This window comes from Thermobia domestica, chromosome 9, assembly GCF_964235325.1.
Source record: "Thermobia domestica chromosome 9, izTheDome1.hap1.1, whole genome shotgun sequence".
Taxonomy (NCBI): domain Eukaryota; kingdom Metazoa; phylum Arthropoda; class Insecta; order Zygentoma; family Lepismatidae; genus Thermobia; species Thermobia domestica.
The window spans coordinates 196,647,179-196,660,408 of NC_137462.1; the positions used below are offsets into that span (position 1 = coordinate 196,647,179).

The 13,230-nt window shown below is 34.2% G+C and overlaps 1 protein-coding gene across 1 annotated transcript in view; it reads right to left on the bottom strand.

Moving 5' to 3' along the window:
• Positions 1-8,723, bottom strand: part of LOC145694217 (putative methyltransferase DDB_G0268948) — a 159,516-nt gene extending 150,793 nt beyond the window's left edge. Inside the window, exon 1 of the mRNA XM_081770329.1 lies at positions 8,266-8,723. The gene's annotated coding sequence lies outside the window, so the exon portion shown is untranslated. The remainder of the gene's footprint in view (positions 1-8,265) is intronic.
• Positions 8,724-13,230: the final 4,507 nt, after the last annotated feature.

Sequence of the window (13,230 nt, forward strand, 5' to 3'; positions counted from 1 at the left end):
ACAAAAGGGAATCTGTTGGTCACTACTGCGTATCTGCTAAACCAGGGCCAAACTCTGTGTGTCACAAAAGTTAGTTTAACAGAGTTTAAAATTATATATATTTTGTTCCAAAGCAAAATAGGCTTTGAAACAGTGGGTGAGATCCAAAGCTATTGCTAAGAGGTATCAAAAAACTAAAAAAGATTGGCTCTGAGAAACAGAAACGCAACTTCTAGAGACTTAAACATTTAAATGGCTGACTATGGTGTAGACATTTCGCCTGATAATGTTCGAAGGGTTATTTGTGTTAAGGGAATAAAAGCACTCAGGCCAAGAAAGAAAGCAAAAATTACTCCAATCATTACAAAGAAGCGCCTCGAATGGGCACGTGTCAGAGAACATTGTACTGCTGATGATTGGGGAATAGGAGTTTCAGTGATGAATCATATCTTCGTGTCTGAGAGGCCGTTTAGACGTTATGATAAATCATCAAGGGTAGAGATAAATTTCAGAAATCATAACGTCTAAATTAGTTTATCTCATGATATCTCTCCTGCATATGATACGATGCGATAAGTTCGACATGTTCAACTTATCGCATGCAAGCCAGGTATAGCCCCCCCGTAGAGAAACAAAGGAATGAATAGGTCACCGCTTCCAACCCTCCTTGGCTGCCAGCTTCTTGGAAGGAAAGCGGGAAATATCTGGTCAAAAACAGGTTTTGTTAAGAATTTGCTTATACCTGTCGTCCAGTGGTTTGTTCTGTTGACAAAAAGGAAAGAAATATCTTTTCCCCGGTTTCTGTTTATGAAATGCGAGGAGACTTCCAAACTACGAAAGCTACAACAAATTAACCGCTTCAATTTGGTTTGCTTTGATATCTGAAGTTTAACCTCGGCTAAAGCAAAGGTAGATCCATAGTTTAAAATGAGATAAAACCGACTAGCACCGGGCATTGAAACCTTGGACCACATACATCAGAAGCGACACGTCCTTGATTGAAACCCTTTTCATGTCTTCGAAACAAGTCATTATAACCAACCAGAGATGGCCAACAGATCAACCATGGTCTCTAGCCTACCGGCAATCGTGAGAGGTAGCCCGCGGTGGTCTGTGTCACACTATATGTATCAATCAGTCTCGATGGACTGATTTCTAGTTTCTGATAACAAATGAACGTTTCTGAGAAAATAAAAATGAATTAATTAGGTTTTTAAAATAATATTTAATCTTAATTTTATTGTTCGTATTTACTTCTTCTTTACTGTCCATCACGTCCTCATTATTAATCTATATTTTGATTAGTAGATCACTAGAGAATTCGGAAATGAGAAGTAGCCCTCAAACCTTAGAAAGCCTAGCCACCCCTGTTGTAAACCTATTCAATATTGTTTTATTTTCGGTTCTTACTCTGGTTTGTCAATCAAGCGCTTTAGTGCTTATCTCATGTTATTATAATGGCGTTAACCATTATGTTAGTCGGGTTAATCTTCTCCCTAGAACTTCTAAGATTATATGTAATAACATTATATAATATACTGTTCCATAATTCATGCAATTTCATGTCATATTATATATATATATATATATATATATATATATATATATATATATATATATATAGATAGATAGATAGATAGATAGATATAGATATATAGATATATATATACAATGATTAAATGAGCGCATACAGTAAATTAGAAATTTTATAATGTAAAATTCAATTAAATAACAATGTACTTGTAATTATAAACCATCATTATATCCACCTGCCATTTCGTCCTCTGTCAAGATGTCCACTGGCCACTTCCTCCATTAGTTTGGGCTGAAATATTTCCTGCTCTTTTGACCACTCTCAATAATATGTTCTTCTGTTATTTTCTGTGTAAATGATAAGAAGTGACCTAGAAGAGGCCCTGATACCGTATGGTATGGTCAAATTAAGAAGCACTGAGGAATGATTTGAAAGAGGGTTGCCCAAGATGGAATGTTCTGGAGAAATGTTGAAAGATCTTTATCAAACATTGGATTGACAACAGTTGTAAATAATAATTATCATGATTTTATATAATATTTTTGATTCCCCAGATAATACAGATAATTCAAATTAAACAGAGTTGTTAGATTGATTTTCCATCTAGTATAAAATAACTTATAAATAAAAATTTATTGCCATTGATTATAGCCTACCCAATTTGCAAATATATTACAGTGCAGTGTCTTCTAAACGACCCCCCCCCCAAGTTGTAGAATTCCTCTAAAGATTTTTGAAAATACCTGCAACAAAAGTTAAAAAGTCATGAATATCCCCTAGAGTGTTAGATTCTCCTCAAAATTAACAGAATTAGACAAAACACTGCTGGTGGTTATTTTACAACTTTATCTCACAACGCTTGAAGAGCTTTACATAGTTCATAGTTCATAGAAATGAATAGTCATAGTTCATAGAAATGAATAGTCATAGTTCATTTCTATGCTCAAAGTTAATGTTCTAATTTGCAGTTATTCATTGAGAAACTAATACTGCAAAATTCTAAACTTCGGAAATGAAAAATCAAGTAAAATGTTTTGTTTTAAATAGATTATATCTATATCTATCTACATTATAACTCACAGCATTATTAATCTAATTAATGCGCTTATCGTAGCTCCAGTATTCGGTTGCAGGGGCGTAAACAAGGGGTTCGCGGACCCCGCATTGTGGGGGGCCCACACCATCAGGGAGCTCAAAATTGTGAAGTGGGACGTAGAGAAGGGGTCCCACTCCACGCTATCTACGGGAGAGCCCAAGCTTTTAGACGCCACTGTTCGGTTGTGCCATTTGTTTGTATGGCTGGAGAAATCAAATTTATGTCAAGATAAATTTGACTTGCAGTTCTGGTTTTGGAGAGTCGCTTGAGTAATCAATCACATTGAAATTAAGATCAATGTACTAAATACTAGGAGGTCAATTCGGAAAAGGACTGCCGTTTGATGTCAATGGCACACACTCGCAGATACAAAATGTTTATTATACACATGGGAAAAATATCACATTACATTACTTTTCAACATATTCACCATTCAAATTGAGGCACTTGTCATAACGTTTTATAAGGCTTGAATTCCTTCTTTTTTTTTTTTTTAAAAAAAAAAAAAGTGACAACGTTTTTTCACAGCGTGAAGCTTAGGGTTATTGCCATATATATATAGTATGATTTGTGTCTTATTCCGTAGCTCATTGGGTCCGTGCAAATTCCCATTCCCGCGACCAGTGTTCGAGTTTTCGTTTTACTACTTTTTTATTTTTATTTTTTCATCGATCAGATAGGACTCCAGTAAAGAGGAAAATATTGTTACAGTTAAAGGTGTTATTCGATATTCTGCTAGTATTTATTTATATATTTATTGTCAAGCGAACAAAATGAAGTAGAATTTTACAAGCGTAAAACTGTTCTAGATTTTACTATTAATAAGTTTACAGCTCAAAAATAAATTGAATGCTCTTCAATAATAGTCCATAATTAGCTATGGTCAAGAAGATGGATTTAAGTTGTTTTGTGTGTGGTCCGCACATTGGCATCCATCATCTTTAATTCTGGAACTAAATATAACTAATTTTATTTTTCGTTTAGAAATAAAATAGTCACCTTTAGCTCTGAACGAAACAGAGAGCATAGTGCAAGAGGTCACTATGGCATTACATTTCGTTATATAAAGAAATGAAAAAAAAAAGAGAGTACATTTATACTTGAAAATGTCGAAGATAATTAGACAAATATTATGAACAATTCTATAATGGAATTAAGCAATAATTTATAATAAAATAAAACTGCAATGAAATGCAGGTCATATGAAGTTAACAAAAATGTTTGCCCCTATATGCTGAAATACAAGTTTCTTGATCAGATAGAGAAACTTCGCCTTGAAATATACACCATGAATTTGATTCTCGATAGAATCTGAAATATGTTAAGATCATTGGATTATTTATCGTAGGATCATAGTTTATACTTCATTTTCTTCAGCACAGTGGCGGATCGAAGGAGGCAGGGTGCGAATTACCGGGGGGGGGATTTTCCCCCTCAATCACATTTTGTTTCCCCCCCAAAGAAGTCAGCTGAAGTATCCCCACCGGGGATGCTCACTTTCCTCCTCAAACTATGCTTAGTATAATTCCAAATTTCACTGATTTTTGTTATTTCTTGTAAATTTAATCTTCTAGCTGTATTTCGAAATGATCGATGTAAACTGTTCAGTTTTGGTCATTTCTACTTACCACCTAATTACCCACTATTTTCAATGTTGTTTAGTTGAACTATATTATTATGACTACGGTTGTTAGTTGCAACTGTACCTTCGTACTCTTCAGTTCGTCATCGTTTGTGAATTTGAATGTACTAATTGCGTATAACAAAGCCACATATAGATTTATAAATGTTCTTAGCGGTTGGCCAAGAAGAAGTAAACAAATAGCTTCTTCTACCATACTTGGCGAAGTTCGGATATGTCATATTCATCCTCTATATTTGTATTGATTATCATCTTATTTTAATTTTTGTTATAACATGTTATTTCATTTTCCAGTGTACTCTTTGTTAGCACATGGTCTTCATTCCCTAGTAGGTTGTGTGTATGCAACTCAAAAGTTGCATTTAATTTGTGATAATTAGCATAATAATCACTGCTTTTACAGTTTACGAAAATGAACTTTTGAAACTGTACTCAAAATCTGAGATATAGGTATTCTCTCGTAAGTATATGTTAACGTACACGTTGGGGGATACGCTCGTAGTGAGCAGACATGTTAATGAAGGTAATTTTTAGGTGAATAAGCGAATAATTCAAGATTTGTTTCAGCATTTGTTAATACGACTGGTTCTCCGTGTCATTGTCCGTGTCTGTATAAGCATTTCAACTGGAGCGGGTTTTTTTTAAAGTTAACCCTTCATTTTTCCATCTTTTCTCTGTACATTTTGCTGTCCACGCTAATAATGTTATCTGAAAAACTTCAATGTTTTACTTTATTTGAGTAACGTAGCCCATAGTGAATCAACTCATCTTCAACCTAACAGTAAAGTAATTTTTAAGTGTTGACTTTCTGTGCCCATCACGGAATCGATATTTGGAGAAAAAAAAAAGTCGTGATGAGCACAGCTTTAGCTGGAAGTAGAAGCACAAGCTAGAAATTTGAATTGAGATATTTTAAATATTTGGCCTTCGATTTGACCTTGATGTGAGAAATCGGGACCAGCAACAATCCATTTATTTGATAGGCTAATATCTAGATTTTCTTAAAAAAAAAAAAAAAAAATGTCCGGTTTAACTGATAATTTTAGTGGTTTTCACAAGACTGAATTAGATTTCTTTTCGCAACCTGTATGTATTAATGCAAAGTGGAAGCTTTCAATATGAGTGGAAAAATTAACATATGCTTGTGATCATGGCTATCGCTCGAGCCGAATTAATATCTAAATAAACCTTAGAGAGCTACGGTGACAAGAGTGAGTACAACATTGAAACACGTTCAGAAAGGTTTAGTGGGGTGTGTGTATGTCAGACAATATATATGTGCATAGTTATTGTCGGTAGATTTATTAAATTAATAAATCTCTTATTTATTACAGATGTCACTCACTCACACACACACACACAGACATGTATATATATATATATATATATATATATATATATATATATATATATATATATATATATATATATATAATATATATGGGGGGTAGGGCATTTATTGTCTCATTTTGAAATTTGAACCTTCAGACTATGTCCTTTGGCTTAATTTTATCTCCCCCGAATATAGATTATTTAATTCGCACACTGGAAGGAGGGGCTATAGGGGCTCTAGCCCAGCCTTGACGCTCAGGTATACACTGGATAAAATAGGGTTCAATTCTGATTTACACTGGATAAAGCTACAAACTACGATTTAGTCCCTTTCTTTATCATATCCTGGATCCGCCACTGATAGAGCATCATTTTCAACAGTACCACTCATTTGTCCGTATTATACACCAGAAACTGTAAAAAAATCGAGGAAAATCGGGAGATTTTTCGATTTTTTCGAAATTATTGCGTCCTTCTGGCCCGGGCTTGGGTTCAGGTAGGGATATGTTTTTTTTTTCTTTTTTTTAAACGTAGTTATGTAGACAATACGTGTGCAATATTTCAATCCTGTATCTTGAAAATTAAGGTCGGGAAAAAAATTTTGCAATATATATATATATATATATATATAATATACTGTTCCATAATTCATGCAATTTTCTACAGCACTGGGAGAATATGAAGTTTTCACACTATTAATGTAAAATTTGGCACTCTTATTGAGAAATATCTTAATTTTTTGAATTTCTAAAGGAAATAAGAGAAAATTTTTGTTTAGCCCCACTTTTGGGGATGTAAACACAAAAGTTCATTTTCCTTATGGGAGATTCAATGTTAAATTTTGGAAGCAGTTTTCTCCAATAATTATTCGTAAAGATTTTGGGGCAAATGAATTGTATTTGTTACAAAATGCAAAAACACTCATTAACAAAGCTAATAAAGCTGTCTCAAACATTATTTTGGGAAGGCCCCCCTTTTGGGGGCAAGGGGCGTAAAAAGGTGGTGGGTGATGTGTTACCAAAATCCCAAAATTTATTTTCGGTGTGCCAGTAAGCGTCAGGTTAATCACGAATGACACAGAATTAATGCTCCAATGCTCCTTGCATGTGCCAGGGACTTATATGGGGCTATAGCCCCCTCTCAAAAATATAAAAAAAAAACTCCATAAATATCCTTAGTAGGGACATACGACAAGAAGGTATTTTTTGTTAATTGATGTGAAATTTGGCGTCACTGTAGCAAAAGAGTATGCGTTTTTCAAATCTGGAATGATATTTTGGTAACGCACCATCTTAGGGGGGCAGAGGGGGCGAAGCATAATTTGGTGGATCTTTATAAAAATTTCAAATTTTATTTTGGACATTTCAGGAAGCGTTAGATTAATCACAAATGATACATAATTAATATTCCGATGCTTTTTGCATGTACCAGTGACTGATATTGGGCTACAGCCACCCTTTCAAAATTCATGTAATTTACGATAAATATTCTTCGCAGGTCTTAGGGGGGCACAGGGGGTGAATCAACAGATGATGGATCTTTATAACAATTCAAAAGTTTGTTCCGGAAATGCCAGTAAGCGTCAGATAATTCACAAATGTCACAGAATTAATATTCCAATGCTCCTTACATGTGCCAGTGACTTATATGGGGCTATAGCCCCCTTTTAAAAATAAAAAAATCACCATAGATATCCTTAGTAGGGACATACGAGAAGAAGGTATTTCTTTGTTAATTAATCAAAAATTTGGCGGCATTGTAGCAAAAAAAAAAAAGTATGCGTTTATGAAATCTGGAATGTTATTTTGATAACGCACCATCTTAGGGGGGCAGAGGGGGCGAAGCATAATTTGGTGGATCTTTATAAAAAATTCAAATTTTATTTTGGAAATTTCAGGAAGCGTTAGATTAATCACAAATGATACAAAATTAATATTCCGATGTTTTTTGCATGTACCAGTGACTGATATTGGGCTACAGCCACCCTTTCAAAATTCATGTAATTTACGATAAATATTCTTCGCAGGGACGTACGGGAAGAAGGTAAATATGCTTTACAATTAATGTGAAATTTGTCATTATTGTAGAAGAATGTTTTGATTTTTTTTTTAAAATCTTGAATCTAGTGTAAATGAATATCGTCTGTCAGTGTACCAGATTGAGGATATAACTTTGTTGTTTTGTCATCACCGGAATATAATCAAAGATTTTTGCGTTTTTATAAAACAAATTGGACTCTTTTTATAGCATAAAATCACACATACAAGTTACCTGTATATTTTCTGCCCACTTAAGCAAACCAACTCGAACACAAAATGACAATGGAAAATGCCGCGGGTATCACGAACGAAAAAATCTTAATGAGAAGTAATATTTTAAAAGTTAAAAGTGTAATAGGTGACCTTTAAGTTTCAATAATGTTTTCTTTATTCATAAAAAAAAAAGCATATATTTTCCCTACTTCTTCCACAATAACTGTAAGATCCCGCTTTCCACGCAGTAGCTTACTCGTATACTGCACTTGTAAGCACGTCAGGAAATCGTATACTACGGACACATGGTTGTTATAACCGTGTTTCTCTTTTCAATTTTTGGCTTTATCGTTTCAAGTAATTCTTCAAATAATTTATCCGGCATTCTAAAATAGTTCGTGTACATTATACTGTCTTCAGTCCTGATTACCTGTACGAGGTTAGCATGAATCCCATGTCCGTATCGTCTTCTAATCCAATCTTTTACCCAGACTTTTCGATTTCTTTTCTTTTTTAAACATAAATACAATGATACCATTGCCACAGACGTGATAAAGCTAGAAGTTGCAGCATCCCTGTCTTCCATTCCAAGGTCTTTATCTCACTACAGCGGGAACAAATTAGCGAGAAACAGGAATTGTCCTTTTCTGACTGACAAGGTGCTCACACATACACACACACACACTCACAAACAGCGTGGTCATCTTTTGTTTGTCTAGGAGACACTCAAAGTTTCTGAAGTAGTTCGCATAATCTCCGAAAGATGTCAGACCCTATTGACCATGTGCTAGAGATATCTACGGAAAATATCGCTGTGTGTAAATAGAAAATATCTCACCTGCATATGATAAAAAAATCTCTACCCTTGATGATTTATCATAACGTCTAAAAAGGGCCTGATGAATGTTCACAATATGTGCGACTAGTGTTGCAAAGGTCTAGAAAAAACAAAAAGGAAATTTTGGGTAAAAAAAACAGTTTTTTACCGTTTTTCCCGAACCTGAAAAAAACTAAAAGATTGGGAAAAATTGAAATATTCGAATGTTTCCCACATTATGCTTTTAAAATGAAAACTACACTCTTTTATATTTACTGCTTTACAGTTAAGATCATTGAGTAGTTATGTTTCTTGTATTAGAATAGGGAAATTTAATGGCAATAAATATATTTACACCATTCCTTTAAAGTTAGCACCGTGATAGAATGGAGTTATGGCTACAAAAAATTCTGAAATATAATCGAAGTTAGATTAAATAATATAGACGCATTTAAATTATCTTAAGTAATCTTATAAAGTTACCGTTTCATGGCAGGGAAGTGTTAAAAGAACACGGCCAGAATCATTTTAGTTAATACCAGTATGTTAAAATCAAATATCTATTTTATGGATACACGTATCTTCCTTGTGCTGTGTAAATTTTGAACCCACTAGAAAAAATCTTTTGTTCAAAAATATTGGCAAAACCCGGATAATGTAATTTAAAAACTATTTATTCGCCTGATGCTAAACTTATTTGCTGTAACGTGTCTGCAGCATCTATACATACAACGTATTTCGCTAGCAGGTAAAATAGCTAAAGCAACATCTTTTAATTTTACTTTTTAGTTTTCTGATAAAAAATACCTCTTTATTATTTGTATACTTTTCGAAGAACTCAAAAAGAGAAAGGATTTTCTTTACATATACACACATACACCGCATAAGTGCGTAAATTTGAGCAGCGACAAATATATTAAAGAATTTAACATGTGAAACTTCCGTTCGTTATTCTTAAAGACTAGCAGAATACCCGTTCTTCATACGGGGAGAATAGTTTCATTTTCGGTATAAGGAGCATCAAAACTGTCACCAGTGAACTTAGGGACCCCAAAACTATGAGTTTGACACTAGTATCAGTCATTTTCACTTACTATTACATGTCATCCTCTCCCTTTAGGAGTAATAATGGGGGCTGAATTTGGATTTAAACGGCATCGGAAGTGTCACTGTTCATCTCAGCCACCCAGAAAAATTTGGATTCGACACTATTATCGACAATTTTCGACCATTTTTATATACCCACATCTTCTCCCCCCACAAGTTGCGGTGCTGAATTTGGATTTAAATGTCACCGGAAGTGTCACTGTTCATCTCAGGACCCCAAAAACCATGAATTCAACACTAGTATCGATCATTTTGGATCATATATATATCCGCCTCCAAGCTGCGGGGATGCATTTGGATTTAAAGTGCATCGGAAGTGTTACTGTTCATTTCACCGACTCTAAAAACTATGGATTCGACACTAATATCGGTCATTTTCGATCATTTTTATATATCTCTCCGCCTCCAAGATGCGGAGATGAATTTGGATGTAAACGGCATCGGAAGTGTTACTGTTCATCAAAGCAACCCCAAAAACGATGTATTCGACTATAATATCGGTCACACACACACACACACACACACACACATATATATATATATATATATATATATATATATATATATATATATATATATATATATATATATATATATATATATACTATTTCATATATATACATACATATATATACCCCTCTCCTCTGTCCCCAGGTCACGGCGCTTAATTTGGGTTTAAACGGCATTAGAAGCGTCACTGCTCATCTCAGCAACCCCAAAAACTATAGATTCAACACTAATATCAGTCATTTTCGATCATTTTTTTATATATCACCTCCTTCCCCCTCCCTAAAGTTTCGGCATTGAATTTGGATTTAAACTGCATCGAAAATGTTACTGTTCATCTCAGTGGCCCTGAAAACTATGGATTCACACTAATATCGATTATTTTCCAACATTTTAATATACCTCCCCCTCCCTCAATTTGCGGGGACAAATTTAAATGTTTTAAACAGCATCGAAAGTGTCACTGTTCACCTCAGCGACCTCGAAAACTATGGATTCACACTAATATGGATTATTTTTCATCATTTTTATATACCTCCCTCAATTTGTGGGAGTAAATTTGAATTTAAACGGCATCGAAAGTGTAACTGTTCACATCAGCGACCCCATAAACTATGGACTCACACTTATACAAATTATTTTGCATCATTTTTATGTACCTCCCTCAATTTGCGGGAGTAAATTTGAATTTAAATGGCATCGAAAGTGTAACTGTTCATCTCAGCGACCGCAAAAACTATGGATTCGACACTTATAGCGGTCATTTTCGATCATTTTATACATCTTCCTCTCCTTCCCCCAAGTTGCAGTGTTCAATTAGAATTTAAGCTTCATCGGAGATGTCAGTGTTCATCTCAGCAACCTCGAAAACTATGGGTTCGACACTAAGATCGATAATTTTTAATATATATCCGCACTTCCTTCCTCCAAGTTGCACCTTCAAAGTGAAATGATAAAACCATCTCAGGCCCGAACCTCATCTATGTTGAAAGTTTTTGTCGAGATCAGTCTGGTGGTTCAAGTGTTGTTAAGTTACAAATATAGTTACTTTCATTTATCTATCTATCTATCTATCTATCTATCTATCTATCTATCTATCTATCTATCTATCTATCTATCTATCTATATATATATATATATATATATATATATATATATATAGTTACATTCTTTCATTTCTAGTCTAGTTAGTTACATTCTAGTATACTTTCATTTATATATATGTTTATAAAAAACTCAGCTATTGCTTCTGCACTATTTCAATGGTTCGTACTTTAATACATCCCTTCCTCAACCATGGTTGCGGAATTGATTAAACGTAATGTTCTTGTATTAAATAAATGTATTTTAAATATATATATTTCTCATTAATTTCAATTAAGTTGCTTTTCAAAGATCCTCTAAAATTTCAGTGACGCACTATGGGCTATAAGCCATTAACTTCTATGGCCACCCTGCTACAAACTACAGACTTAAATATTCGATAAAGCATTTCAGTACTAAGTAGTTGCCACAATACCAATATGAACGTATTTAATTCCAACGGTAACAACTATGTTAGTAACACTAAAATTATTATTAATAAATCGAGTAAGGGTTTAGGATGTTTCCGTGTAGGACGTTTCGATGTAGGATGTTTCGGTGTACGGATGTTTCGGGGTACGGACGCTACGGTGTAAGTACGGTTCGGTGTAAGGACGCTTGCTGTAAAGGACGTTTCGGTGTATAGCCTAATATTTGATTGCATTAATCATATGCTTGTAAAGAACAGGCATGAAGTGTCATAGTGTAGCCACTCTGGAATAGTGTAAACTGATTAACATTGTTATTGAGTCTCATTGTTATTGAGACAGGATGATAATACAACACCAATCCATTCGCAACAATAATTTCTGTTCAGAGATGTCCATAGGCGAGTTTTATAGAATAATAATCAAATTTACTGCAAAATATTCAGCATTATTTCTAAATTGAAATAAATATATTGTACAAAGTTCCTGAGACACAATAATAATATATACAAACTGAATAATACCTCAAAGGAATTTTTGGCGTGGGAGACCGATTTCCGGTGAGAACTCATGTGGTTCGGATTCCACGTTAATCAGTATGTGGACGTCTCATATAGCCTCGCTGCTGAACGGGACGTTAAACTCAGAATCAACTCATCTCAACTCAAAGGAATTTTGTTGAAAAAATATAATTACATAGAATCACTCAACTAAGAATCTAAAATTGTACACAATTCCTTTCAAGACTGTAATCACATCGTCAGATTTGTAATTTTCACAAACGTTGTTCAGTCCCTTCGTAACATCGGCGTAATTTTTCCTTGTTCTGACTTCATATCCGCCAATTAACTTATTTTTTCCATTTGAACAGCACTAACAAGGAGACTTACGGAAGTGTAATTTACTGATTTGAATGAAACTTTGCATACTTGTAGAATATCAAAAAATAATCGTCACTTTTTTTTAAATTTTATTTTTGGCAATGGTGCGGGTTTAAGGGTAGAAACCACTCTTTGAACGTTAGAGGTGGCCTCCACGCATAAACAGAAAGCAATCATTAAAATAGAAGATTAAATGATACGACAAGCTTACTGTCAAGGAGGTTTTAGGACAGGTGATTCAGAACCTGACGTTGAAATTACAAAACTCAAATTGGCGGATCCAATATGATGATTACAATTACAAATAGTCTTCTGGTTTGAAATGTTCTGCAGTTAGCCAAGAACAATTATAATTGGCAGGGGCTACTGAGAGAAGGTGCAGACTGATTTGAAACCCCTTTTTGTACTTATTTTAACAGGACGTTTGATTAAATCTATAGCCAAAAAGTTAGAAGCCAATGCCAATGCATTTGTCGCGAATGTGAAGCAACACATATTGGAAAATTAAATATTTATAACTCTGATCAATAGGTTTAATTTTTAAATGCAGACGGGACGTACTCTAGTGTTTA